Genomic DNA, 14,204 nt, shown 5'->3' with positions numbered 1-14,204 from the left:
TGCTTGGTAAGCACAATCTCACACTGAGACTCTCTCTCTCTCTCTGTCTCTCTCTGTCATATACTCACACACACTCACACACACTCTCTCCCTCTGCCTGTCTTGCTCCCTCTGTCTCCAGTGCTGCTCTAGACAAGTCTATAGCCCTGCCCCATTCAGCGCTCTGCTCTGCCCCGTCCACACACCACAAGGCTCACTGAGAGACTGAGAACAGCTGAGGCAGAGCCAGAGAGAGAGAGAGAGAGAGAGAGTGAGAGAGAGAGAGAGAGAGAGATTACAGAGATGGTGTAGGTGGAAGAGAGGGTGAGAGAGAGAGAGCGAGGAAAGTGAGAGAAACAGTGAGAGCCAGAGTGGTTGGAGAGGGGGGGGGGGGGGGTCAGGGGCAAGGAGTAAGGTAATAATAAAGAGAAATGAAAAAATAAAAAGACTACTTTGATGTATGGCTTGTTGTTTACAGAGAGCACAGCTAATAGCTTTTGTAATAGCTGTTCTATTTGCATGAATAGAAGGTAAAACTTTTATGACTGAAAAGAAGTAAGGGTAAATTAATGAGATATAAGTTTAATATATAATACTTATTTTTTATATATAATTATTAATTTGATAAATAAATCCCAAACCTGTTAAATCTTCCCTTCTGTTTATAACTCTATTATTCAACTTTAGCCTTGCTATTTCCTCTGAATTTTTCCCCCACAAATATAGATGTCAGTGTAATGATGTTTAATAAATCATTAATGACCTAGAAAATGTACAGATGTATTTTATTGTCCTTATTTGTACTCATGGTGTCCCTTGATGGTGGCTTTATTTCCTTAAAGCCTGCTGTGTTGCTGTTTATATTGTCTTATTTACTAATGTGCTGTTACTAAGGAGCACACATGTACGGAGCACATGTAATGGAGCAGACCGCAGAATGCATTAGGTATAGTTTACTTTACTTTAACATGGCATGCGGTGTGACTGTCTCCTTCACAATGCCAAACGGCCCCTGATAGTAGACTACCTGAATCAGATGGATTCTCCCCGGGGTTGGCCTCACAGTAGAGCCACAGTGCTTTTGGCTCATGACCCTGTGATACCGCCTGGACAACAGACAGATAAAGCCAGGTGGCTGCGTCTGTCTGTTGCTGATGGTGCCACACAGATTTGCACACTTAACTTAAGAGTGGACGCAGGAGTTTCTAGGAAGGCTGTTGTCTTCATACATCAGTTGCATCAGTAGTTCTTGTAAAATAGGGCTCAGAGTGGGTGGTAAACATGTTTCTGGTGGCTCCTTTTTTCAAAAGGAATTTGCAGCTCCTCCCCATAATTAGATCCCCTTCCCCATACCTCTCCCCTCAACGGACTCTAACCTGCCCTCCACATACATTACATTACATTACATTACACATACAAGCATGTTGAGCTGTGTCACCATTACACATTTAAGTTGACCATTAATTGTCCCTCAAATAATTGCGATTAACGATTTATTTGTGTGTTTGGCGTTGAACATTGGACCGTATGAATACAAATTTAATTTCTGTTTGCCTTTTAGGCTTCGTAATCAAAAATTGCACGGGCAGATATGAGAAATAACTTGAAATAAATAAAGAAATTATTGACATGTTTAATAATTTTGTGTAACAAATTGAAGAAATAGCTGATCTACAAGCTTACAACGCGTCACAAAGTGACGCGTTGTAAGCTTGTAGATCTGCTCTTTCTGCTTTTTTTATATTTGAAAATGAGTGAAAATTTAAGCTTGAAGAAGTAAAAGTATTGAAAATTGGAAATACTCCAGTAAACAAAAAATTACCTCAACATTGAACTTAAGTACAGCACTTGAGTAAATATACCTAGTTACTTTCCACCACTGCAACTAAGTATAAATCACCTCTAAGTCAGCCCCCCACTACTAGGGTACTAATATTCGTGCTGATCAGTGTGCCAGGGTGTTAAGGTGTGACAAAATGTTCCATTTTGGTATAATAAGAAGTGACCAAGTTGGAACCCCTACAACTCTCTTTAAGAATAGCACACATTTTGTATAAAAGACAAGGATTTAACTACCCCGAGTTCTAAATGACCACTTAACTACTTTTAACCTGCAGGGACCCCTGGTCTGCATGGGCATGTAATTATAAGGCAAAAGAATTCCCCAATTCAAGTGTGGAACAAGCATAAAGATGTGTTGATGGACTGGTTATGGACTAATCCATCATAGGCCGAGTGGGAGTTCCTGGTCTATTCTCTTAAATCATCCTCCAAATGAGACGTCAATCCCAGCTCTCAACAGTAGGCCCTCAGTGAGCCGTTTCCTCCTTGGGTAGTGAATGATAATGACTTTAGCGAGGATGGTGCGTTTAACCCAGTAAGACCGGGAAGAACACTTCTTTGGCTATTCAAAAATAGCAGATATACAAGCTCATAGCGCTTGTATATCTGCTATTTTTGGATTCTACAAATGTCTTCTAAATCCTAACAGTTTTTTTTTTAAACGTATGTTTCTATATCAGTGGTTCTCAAGGACCCCCCAAAATTATATGTATTTGGCCGCGGACCCCCATTTCAAAGTGTTTTGTTCCAGGGACCCCCAGAAGTAAAGATTTGAGTTAAAAATGTTCGCTTAAAAAAATATATATATTCAAAGATTTGACACATTTTCACGATTTCTTTCACAAAAAATGGCAGATCTACAAGCTCGTCTATGAACTTGTATATCTGCTATTTTTGAATAGCCAAAGAAATCTAATAATGACACACAAAATGCGGTCCCGGTCTTAATGGGTTAAGGCCTCTAACAGGCCATATCCAGCTGGATAAAGAGCCATCAGACAGTGGGAGGAGAGCAGAACTAATCCCGGCCAGCGAGCGGATGGGGCCTCATGGTTATGCTAATCTCAGCTGGCTGCTCTGGAAGGTTCCAGGGAAGAGCCCATCGAGGGGACGATGGGGCGACCATGGGGGACACAAGTGTCACGTCTTCCCATAGCAGACTGGAATAGGGGGCTAGTAGAACAGACTGGCTCTTTTCTCTTTGCTATGTGGGACCAGCAGTTGTTGCTTGCTTGCACCGGTTCATTATTCAGAGGATCGTTGTAACCCAATCTGCTACTGCTGAGGCCAGACGGAACTATTGTTTAGAGAGAATTAAACCACTTTTCAACCCTGGCATCCCTATTTTGGGCACGTCATTATATTGCCAAACTTTTTCAAAAAACTTTTTTTCCTTTAAAAAAATTGCAGTCAGATGTGCTATTTTTGCTATATACAGTATGAGTATATATATACATCTAGGGCTCAAGTGGTTAAGATTGAACGATCCCACACTTCTGTCATCCTCACTCCCGAGCGTTATCACCTGCAGTGGTGGAAAAAGTACTCAAATGTTTTACTTAAGTAAAAGTATCAATACAGCCATGTAGAAGTACTCTGTTACAAGTAAAAGTCCAGAATTCAAAATGTACTTGAATAAAAGTACAAAAGTTTTGCCATCAAAATGTAGTTAAAGTACCAAAAGTAAAAGTACTAAAATGTTTGAAAATAGCAGATCTACAAGCTCACAACGCGTCGCGATGCGATGCGTTGTGAGCTTGTAGATAGGATATTTTCGAAAAGCATATGTATAAAATAGGGCTAAAGTGGTTAATGTATGTTTCATAATATCATAATTTATATCTGAAAAGTAACTAGTCACTAAAGTTTTCAAATAATTGTAGTGGAGTAAAAGTACAATATTTGCCTCTGAGATGTAGTGGAGTAGAAGTAAAATGACTGAAAATGGGAAATACTCCAGTAAAGTAAAATACAATACTTTTTTTTTTTTTTTTTTTTTTTATCCCGCGATTTTTGTAACCCATTTTTTTCACCCGGTGCCAATTTCCTAAGTGATCCTGGGCGCTACACCAGTCCCCCACAGTAGGGAGGCCAGGGCCGAGCTCATGCTTCCTTCAGGCATGAGAGCCAACTGACCTTCTTGTCACCTGACAGGGGGGAGTTTCCCTGGTTGGACGTAGCGCGTGGAAGGAACACGTTATTCCAACCAGTTCCCTTCCCCTCCATCAGGCGCCCCGGCTGTCATGGGGGAGGCGGTATAGTGACCAGGATTACTACATGTTTTTGTGAGGGTATTAACTACCCTAGGAGACACGGGGAGAACATGCAAACTCCACACAGAGTAGGCCCTTTCGCCAACCCCACCTAGGGTATGGGCGCTGATGACGCGGAGGAGAAGACACACCCCCAGCGTCCCCGGCGGGAATCGAACCCAGGACCTTCTAGCTGTGAGGCGACAGCGCTACCGACTGCGCCACCGTGCCTCCTGTAAAATACAATACTTGAGTAAATGTACTTAGTTACTTTACACCACTGATCACCTGCAATGTGATTCCGTGGATGTGGAAGTTTCGTTTGAATTGCTCCCCGCTGAACGATCGATGAAATTCATGTCAGCGATTTCTCTACAAAACGTCTCCACCAAAATGTCACCGTTGTAAACAACCCCTTGCACGTTAGTGCGGGCTGTGTCATTAATGTATTCCTCTTGGCTCCTAATCAAAGAGAGAGAGAGGGGTGGTGAGAAAGTCCCAGTCCTTGACATAGGGGGAGGTATTCAGGGCTCCCAGCTCAAGAGTTCTCCACTCCTCCTCCTTTGAAACATCTCAATGCACATCTTATCCTAACTCGTCCATTCTTCTCTTCCCTCGCTTGTGTCCTCGATCTCCACATCGCCATCATTTGCTCTGGTTTAACCCTGCCCTACATTATCCCCCCCCCCCCCCCCGCACTCGATCAAACTATCCGGGGATATCGCAGCGTGGACAGTTTTGAACAAAAACATTGTATTTTCATTATGATCTGGGCTCTTGATTTCGACTCTACAGCTTTACTGCCTTGTAAAAGCTCGGAATATTATCCTCCCTCGCCTCTCTCGCCTTTCAGCTCCGCCGCGGTTCAAAAATACACTGAATAACATTAGTCCAATAAAAAGGGGGACATGTCCTTGAGTATGTGTGGGTTTGTGCTGAGAGAGCCCAAAGGGAGTTGTCTGTTTCAAGGAGAGAGACTGCCCAATTCTGAAGCAGCCAACTCAGCCTCTAGCAACCCTATTCACACAGACGTGGAGGGCCTGGAGCTCTCCTCTCTGACCATCTCAGGGTTTCATCAGCTGAAACGCAGAGTGCAGCGAGGCTGAGCCAACATTTTGAGAAGAACCATGGCATGTTTGTTGTGTTGTGTGTTGGGTTTGTGTGTGTGTGTGTGTGTGTGGGGGGGGGAGGGGGGGGGGGTGGTTGGTTGAGAGGCTGGTCAAGGAGGTCTGTCGATACCCATTGAGGCTCCCGAGCCCCCCTCAGTCTTCACTCAGTCCTCTTCAAACAATGCCGCCACCTACCTTGCTGCTCCGCCTGCCCACACGAAGACCCCCAACTCTCTGATCTCTCCACTTATCTCTTCACAAGCTATTTCTCTCTCTCTCCCTCTCTCACTCTCTCTCTCTCTCTCTCTCTCTCTCCATTCCACCCCCGCCCCCTCCCCCTTTGCCCCTTCTGACCACCTCGTCCCATCTACAGCCCTCACTGCGTCATAATTATGTACTATCACCCCCCCCCTCCTCCTCCTCCACCAAACCTCTCTCTCCCTCCATCCCTCCCCCCCCTCCTCCATGCTGTCTCTCTCTCTTCCTTTCTCTTCCTGACCTCCACCTACTCTCCTGTGGATCTCCACAGGCTCGGGAACATAATCCCCTAAATGAGAGGATTTGGCTCAGCAAAATGAACCACATGTCTTAAGACAAGCAAATTAACCACGTTTGCCGCCTACCTACCCTTCACAATAGCAGTCTGCATAGTTCACCCCTACACCCCTCCACCCACTCAGTTTTAGTCAAAGAAAGACTACACAGTACCATCCTGGACCCCTTCATGTTTTACTCACAACCACTTAAGCCCTATGTAGCGTACGTCATTGTATGATCAGTAGGGAAAATAGAAAATCTACAAGCTCACGACGTATCGCGTTTAAACACGCTGTATATAGTGTATTTCTGCTATTTCTGAAAAGTTGGAAAATCTTAAAATATATTTGGAACATGTTAAAACATTAAATATATGTACATTTTTGTTTTTATATTTTTTTAACACTCGCATGACTGTGGTTTGACCATCCCCTATGCTGCCTAAATTCAGGTCCAAAAGACATTTTTTTCCTTCTATTGGCCACTGTCTCCCTTCTGCGCTCCAGAGGAGCTGACGCCTTATCCCGCTGCGGGACACAGTGGGGGGTTCCATTGTCTTTTAAATAGCTATTAACATTTCAATTGTAAAATGTAAGATTTTCTTTTCCCAAAGTAGGGATGCCAGGGTTAAATTGGTTACATTAACAGTTCAATTAACACATTCGACCATGTACCTTTGCACCAGGTATCAGTGAGTGATCATAACAGAGAGACAGACAGACAGTATGTGAGAACATAAAGGACATCTACCTTTAAAGATCAAACTGAAATATCACTTTCAGAGTATATGCTTGAGTGATTGGTCAAGGCAACGTTCAGGTTTCTATGTGTGTTGGTCTCTGCTGAGCACAATGGGTTGTACCATTAGAGAATTAAAATACCTCTCATTCTCATGTCCAAGAGAAGGGAGATGTATATGTCATGGTGGCGTGGTCTGCCCCACTGCCACGGGTATTGGATTGCTGCCTATATGACAGGACAGATGCATTGGCATCCTGGTTACAATGGGAATGGTGTCTGTGCACACATTCCCGCTCGTTCTAGAATGCCCACACGCACGCTCGCACACGCACACACTCACATGTGCGCTTGCATGTGCGCTTGCTTTCACACAAAAGAGCACAATCACAACCTACATGCAAACACAAAACAGCACACACACACGCACACACACATATATTTTAGTTCATATACAAAAGTTAAAATATGTAAAAAATAAATAAGTGCCAATGCACACACACACACGCACACACACACACACACACACACAAACACGCACACGTACGCGCCCACATGCACACACACACGCACGCACACACACACACACACACACACACACACACACACACACACACACACACACACACACACACACACACACACACACACACACACACACACACACACACACACACAGATGTGATGGAAGCCAGCTGTGGGAGCCGTCAGGGCTTTGTCTTTCATCACCTACCAGAGCTACTGACAACAGTACAATACCTGACGGACTGACTTCCCCCTGGCCTTAACCACGTCTCTGAATGGAAGACGGATTTGAGGAAACAGTGTCAAACCTGACCACTTCTGTGGTGACCACTGCTACTTGCACCGTTAGCCAGTGGTGGACAAAGTATACTCGAGTACATACTCAAGTATTCAAAAGAACAAATCATGAAGTACATATAAAAATCTGCAATTTTCAAGAATAGTGAAAATAGCAGATCTGCAAGCTCACAACGCGTCGCACAGTATGTATTTCACTTTTAATCATACATTTGGGTCCCAAGAGTCCATTCCTAGAAATGTATAGTGGAGTCACAAGTACAATATTTCTATTTGAAATAGCGGTGTGAAAGTCATGAGCTTGCGAAAAAAAAGAAAACCTCAAAAAATGTACCCAAGTACAGTGTTCAAGTAAATGTACTTAGTTACTGACTGTCCACCAGAGCCGCTAGCTAATAGGAAAACAGACGTAACAGCTCCATACTGCTGTGCACCCTGTCAACAAAAGAAACCATGGAACAATTCTTCTTTGGCTGCTCTGGGAGGGGAGCACAGACAGAATATGGGCATAAATAGACAGAAGATGACATGCAGTATTCATAACCGAATGAACCGCCGCTCATGGTTGGTGATTTACTCTTTCTTAATGAAAAATGGATGAAAAACACAGTGAGGAAACCTCAGTGCTATGAATAAATTACTGGGAACAGCGTAGCGTCTTCGACATCAAGGCAGCCACACCCTTATGGTCGCAACCGGAGTGTACAGAAACACATACAGAACACACCCGCACGCACACGCACGCACGTGCGCATGCATGCACGCATGAACGCACACAGAGATACCCACACAGTGATTCATGCATATACAACAGAGATTTGAAGGCTAATGATAAGGCTACTGCCCAGATTCCATGATGTTCTCTTTGATGTCCAACTGTTTCAACTCTATTGTGTGCATTCCACTACACCACCACATAAATTCATCCCACTACAGCAGTTCATTATGTTAGCTGGATCATTTTATGATCTTAAGAGTTAGATTTACCACTGGCAGCTAGCAGCAGAGCTACATTATGCTGGACATATTCTCTTATATGGATTTATCATCCGCCATTGATGAGCCAGTTGCTGAACTCTGGCTCCGGTATGCCAATGGCATGCCAACGGTGTAGGTCAGTTATTCTCAACTCTTTTTAATTTCATGGACCCCAGAAACACCATTTTTATCTCTGGGAATCAACAAATGGAACCAAAAGGGTCCATTTTGATGGTGACCCCCTGGAACCCCCTCAAGGACAACCAGTGGTTTAGGTAACACCAATGTCATTTGAAATGCCCCACATTCAAGGGCATGCAATAATGTAAAATGAACTTATGGATTTGTTGTTTTCAAAGTAAGACCCATTACAGTTTGTGAACACACGCACACGCGCACACACAAACGCACACGTTCACGCGCACACGCGCACACACACACACACACACACACACACACAAATGTGATTTAATTTAAGAATGTCATTATCTTTATGGGCGTATTATGTGATCATTTTGGGAATGTTATTACTTTTTGGGTTTGTTTTAATCAGAGAACTTCTCATATCTGTTTTTTTCTACAGTATTTTTCTGTTGTAGAAAGGCCTAGCCAGGGACAGAGGTCACAAATTAGCATTGGCTAGAAACCCTATATGCAATACATCAGTCACATGTTATTGTAATTTGACACAATGTTTTTTTGCTTTGTCACATACTGTACATACATACATAAATAAATAAAAATTAAATTGCGTTAGCAGGAAATATGTGGTAACAATTTTCATGGAAATAAGCCACATTAATCAATCAATCAATTAATCAATCAAGTCAGCCATCTCCCTGCTATGCGGGTCCCATCATATGGCATTCCTCTGTAATTATCCTAGCAGCTGTTTCTCATCACATTAATGTGTGCTTTATATTAGATAAAGCAACATATGCTGTGAATTAATATACCGTACAAAGGCCAGATGCATAGCATTGAAGGCAAGGCAAGGCATAATAAACACAGTAAAACATGATGAATCTTTTTTAGGAAGTATAGAAACTTTTTAAGTGACCTCAGTTTAAAGTTTTAAAATGTTTTAAGCTGTGATTCGAAAGAACATAGGATGGAACCTACATGTATGAGCCATTGAACCATGAGCCAATTATGTCAATTGACTGAAATAGACTGATTTATATCTTAAACAAATGCCTAGTTGCGAACCTTCAGAATAACCTAGACAAAAGTTTGGGTGATGACTTCCTGAGCCGGGAAATGCCACACAGTGTTTAGATCCATTTTTACAGATAACGCCCCCCTCCAAACGTTCTAACTAATATTTTATAACACAACTTGGCACAAGCACCTCACTTTGCCGACTGTCTTACCCATGCATGGTCTTGTGTATGTGACTCTGTGTAATCTATGCTGCTACCTTTTGTCTGGATCTGCTATCACTGTGAATCAGCTTCTGTTTCAAAGCGAACTACATCTCCGGTGAGCTTTTATGGCTGGGAGATATACACCAGACGCACAGAGGGGCTTAAGTCATGCACCTGACCTGTCCAAGTTATCTTTTAATGCACTAACAAGAGAATAATATTAGTGCTATTGGTTTCCAACGAAAGAAACATCACACAATGCTCTATGATCCTGATGGACTTTCCAAACACGCCTGTTACTCTGCTGGCTTTGGAAAGCATAAACCATTCATGCTGCTGGATGACTTGCTGATGATTATCTGGGCTGCATTTGTCCATTTCAAGTGCATAGGTCAAGTCAAGTCCATTTGATCTGTGCTTCTGTGCAACACAATTCACATTAAAACCCAAACTTATATACAAAGTAAAAAGAAAACAAGACTTTAACCACTTAAGCCCATACTTGCATGCATGTTGTGAGCTTGTAGAACTGCTATTTTTTGCTATTTTTGAAAACTATTTTTTTAAATGTCTTCCCGATGTCTACTACAGGTAGGCTTGTCTGAGAAAGAAGAGAACAAATGGAATCGTGTGTATCTCGGGATCCACATGGGAAACGGCATGGCTCCAGTGTGTTGCTCTGACTTCAAATCAGATTATGTGACAAGACGTTACAGGCTGTGACGTCAGTCCTCTATTCAAATTTGGGGGAGGTTTCAGCCCTGATCCGAGTCACTTTGACATCCATTATAAAAATGAAAGTTACATTTTTCAAAAAGTTGTCCTGGACGCGAACAGCCTTCTACCATGCCGTTGAAGGCACAAGGGGACCGAAGGGGCGAGGCTTCCCCTATTGGGCGGGCGCACGGGCGGGGACTTCTTTCCTCTACAATAGAAGAGTTAGGACGTCACATTGTAATCGAGCCCGAATACCGTATTTGAACACTGGCCTCAGTGGTGCACCTCGCTAATCATTGGACTACCGATCCACTTCCTCTGGGAGTCTGGGTTCGACTCCCGCTTGGGACAATACTTTTTCAAACAACCGCAGACAATTTTTTTCGCCGATAAAGTATAGTTTTGGACCATGACGGAGGCGCGCCGACTCAGCAGACCTTGAGGCCGAGGAGTCGCGCCGAGCGCCTCCAGGCGCGAGTGCCCGCGACGACCGGCCGATGGTCTGCTAGTCGACTAAGCGCCGTCCGAGTTATGTACCGATAGGCACAGAATCGTAAATGATGTTGTGGGGACTGCGTTTGCCCCAACTGCCACTCACTGCACTAACTTAGCCCGCCAGCCCCGCCCCCTTGTGCCTTCAACCGCATGGTAGAAGGCCGTTCGCGTCCTGGACAGGAGTCTCCAGACGTGAAAACAGATGATGTTGATAAAACATAATGCAAAAGATTTGTGGCCTTCTGCCAGTGCACTTACAAATGTCACACACGCACCCACACACACACACACACACACACACACACACACACACACACACACACACACACACACACACACACACACACACACACACACACACACACACACACCCTCGTCGTACAGACAGCTAACTTCCTGGAGAGTCACACCATCATAAAAACAGGCTTCTTTTGTACTTTATCATAATACAGAAACTCCCAACTGTGTGACATGGAGGAGGGAAGCATTTAATTCTCAGCCTGTGATACATTATATGTGTTTTTTAAGTTTCACATCTGCAACGAATATTGCTTTTTATGACACTGCAAATGCAGATGGCCAAAAGAGCTTCATGCCTGCAGAGCAAGGGCTCTGCGACTACGTCAGCCAAGCTCCAAACACAGTCTCCACTAGCTATAGCACTCTTTCTGGAAACTCTATTTCCATCCCTCAAGTTGTTTAGGTTATTTTTCCTCCATCATTAAAGCGGACATCTGTCACAGATATTGTGTATTTTTACAGGGTTTGTAAAAAGCAGAGCAGTTTCACAGACTTACTGTATGAAGAAAAAGTCACTTTGCTCATAAATCACTTGAGACTGAAACACCTACATTTGGGTCTCGGCGCAGAGTCGCCTTGTAATTTCCATGGAGGCAGAGGAAGGAAGGGTGTGAAAAGTAACATTACGAGAGTATGAAAATTTTACGAAATTGGGGGAAATAAACTTGGAGTGAGAAACATCGGTGTTAGGTGCCAGTCTCTGTGTGTGTGTGCGCGTGTGTGTGTGCGGTAGTGTTGATTTTGACAGCGAATTTTGATTCAGTTTTAGTCATAGTCTTTTGAATGAAATTCCATTTAGTTTTAGTCATATTTTAGTCATCTGAATAGTTTTAGTTTTTTTTCTAGTTTTAGTCGACTTAATTTCTTAAGATTATAGTTGACTAAATCTACAGTTGATTTAGTCGACTAAAATGTATTTTGGTGGTGCCTTGATGGCGTCGTAATGGCTGATTTTACACTTAGTTGCATGCTGACAAGAGCCGATCTCAATAGCCGATCTCACAACGCGCCGCAGCGCGACGCGTTGTGAGCTTGTAGATCTGATATTTTCAGAGCGCAACACCCGAGCGCAACCAAACATAAAATGACTTGTCTTTTAGTTCTACTGGATCTCTTCTCCACTAGATCCCTCACTAACATTTGAGTCTAGTTTTTATTTGTTGACGAAATTGTCAATATATTTAGTCTTAGTTTTAGTCATCAGAGCTTAGTTTTTATTTAATTTTTATTTAGTTTTCGTCACTGTAAAAAGGTAGTCGACTAACATTTTTCGTCATAGTTTCAGTCGACAAAATCAACACTGGTGTGCGGCGCACATGCGCCCGTTGCAAGAGGGCAGACAAGCTGAAACTCATCACGGTGCTGTTTATTGCCCCAGACGGGCAGACCTGCATCAACTCAGAGCGAGGCAGGGGTCTGGATGTCAGTCACACCCCCTCACACTTCCTCCATGCTAGAACAAAACAGACCGGACAAGAACGTACACCCCTGTCTCCCTCTCTTTCTCCCATACTATGGTGTCGACCAGTGGTGGAAAAAGTACTCAAATTCTTTACTTAAGTAAAAGTATCAACACTGCAATGTAGAAATACTCTGTTACAAGTAAAAGTTCAGAATTCAAAATGTACTTGAGTAAAAGTACAAAAGTATTGGCATTAAAATGTACTTAAAGTACCAAAAGTAAAAGTACTGAAATGTTTGAAAATAGCAGATCTGCAAGCTCACAACGTGTCGCATCGCGACGCGTTGTGAGCTTGTAGATCGGCTATTTTCAAATGTAGCCCTATGTATAAAATAGGGCTAAAGTGGTTAATATATGTTTCATAATATCATAATTTATATCTGAAAAGTAACTAGTTACTAAAGTTTTCAAATAATTGTAGTGGAGTAAAAGTACAATATTTGCCTCTGAGATGTAGTGGAGTAGAAGTAAAAGTATTGGAAATTGGAAATACTCAAGTAAAGTACAAATACCTCAAAATTGTACTTAAGTACAGTACTTACAGTAAGTAAATGTACTCAGTTACTTTCCACCACTGGTGTCTACTACAGTACAACCCCTGTAGAGCCAGGGGTGGAAGGAAGATGGAGAGAGAGAGAGAGGGAGGGAGAGAGAGAGAGAGAGACACCATACCCCAGCATGTAATGGTACACCTCCTAGAAGTAGACATAACAATAACTTCTGCTAGGCAAACATGTGACTGACTTGAGGCGCTGCTCTACCTCTCTGCGGGCAGTGCCCATGGTGAAGTGGTTATAGGTAGACACAGAAGCTACTGTTTCCTCCTTTTCAAAAACGTATCCGACCTATAAAAATACCCACCGACGCACTATTCTTAGCACAGAGTCATCTTTCTCTCTGTTCACCTCAATTTTCCGCCGAGTCATACAGAATTGTTTTTATAGGAATAATAATCAACACTCGATTCAACGTTTTTACGATTCAGTGAAGAACAAAAATATGACTGAAATGAAAAGAATATATGAAAAACGAGCTGCTTCACTTAAGGGTTGGCCAGATGACTGAAGAGACACTGTTCGGGCTGAACTCAATCACCACTGAATGACCGCTGATGTCCAGGCGTGCGGGGGCCTTTTAAGGGTTAAAGGCTAGACTTCATTAAAAACCAATAGCCACAGACCTGCTGGGATAATACCCCCGATGAGTCTTTGAACAGAGATGAGGAGAGCTATACAGCTATGACCCTGTGTCACTGTGGGTTAAGTCTAAAGCCTTATACTCCAGTGCTCTGAAATTGCTAAAGTCACAGTAGAATGAAGGAAGCTTAGTTGCCTGAAAGACACTGTTGTAACTCAAGTGTTTTTCACACTGTGAAGAGCATGAACAGCATCAGCATGGGGCGATAAACTCCTCTGATACCTTTTTTTATCCCCGATTTTGTAACCCCCTTTCACCCGGTGCCAATTTTCTAAGTGATTCTGGGCGCTACACTCCCCCCACCAGCCTAGGGAGCCCAGGGCCGAGCTCATGCCTCCTTCAATGCATGAGAGCCAACTGACCTTCTTGTCACCTGACAGGGGGGGAGTTTCCCTGGTTGGACGTAGCG

General features: G+C 43.1%; 1 protein-coding gene across 1 annotated transcript in view; it reads left to right on the top strand.

Annotated features, from left to right (window-relative positions):
* rbm28 (RNA binding motif protein 28) overlaps nucleotides 1-14,204 on the top strand; it is an 895,251-nt gene that overhangs the window by 759,269 nt on the left and 121,778 nt on the right. The gene's annotated exons all lie outside the window — the stretch shown is intronic.

This window comes from Gymnoscopelus braueri (genome assembly GCF_963280865.1).
Source record: "Gymnoscopelus braueri genome assembly, chromosome: 9".
Taxonomy (NCBI): domain Eukaryota; kingdom Metazoa; phylum Chordata; class Actinopteri; order Myctophiformes; family Myctophidae; genus Gymnoscopelus; species Gymnoscopelus braueri.
The sequence above is the reverse complement of the archived record's forward strand: the minus strand, read 5'-3'. Positions and strand labels throughout refer to the sequence as shown.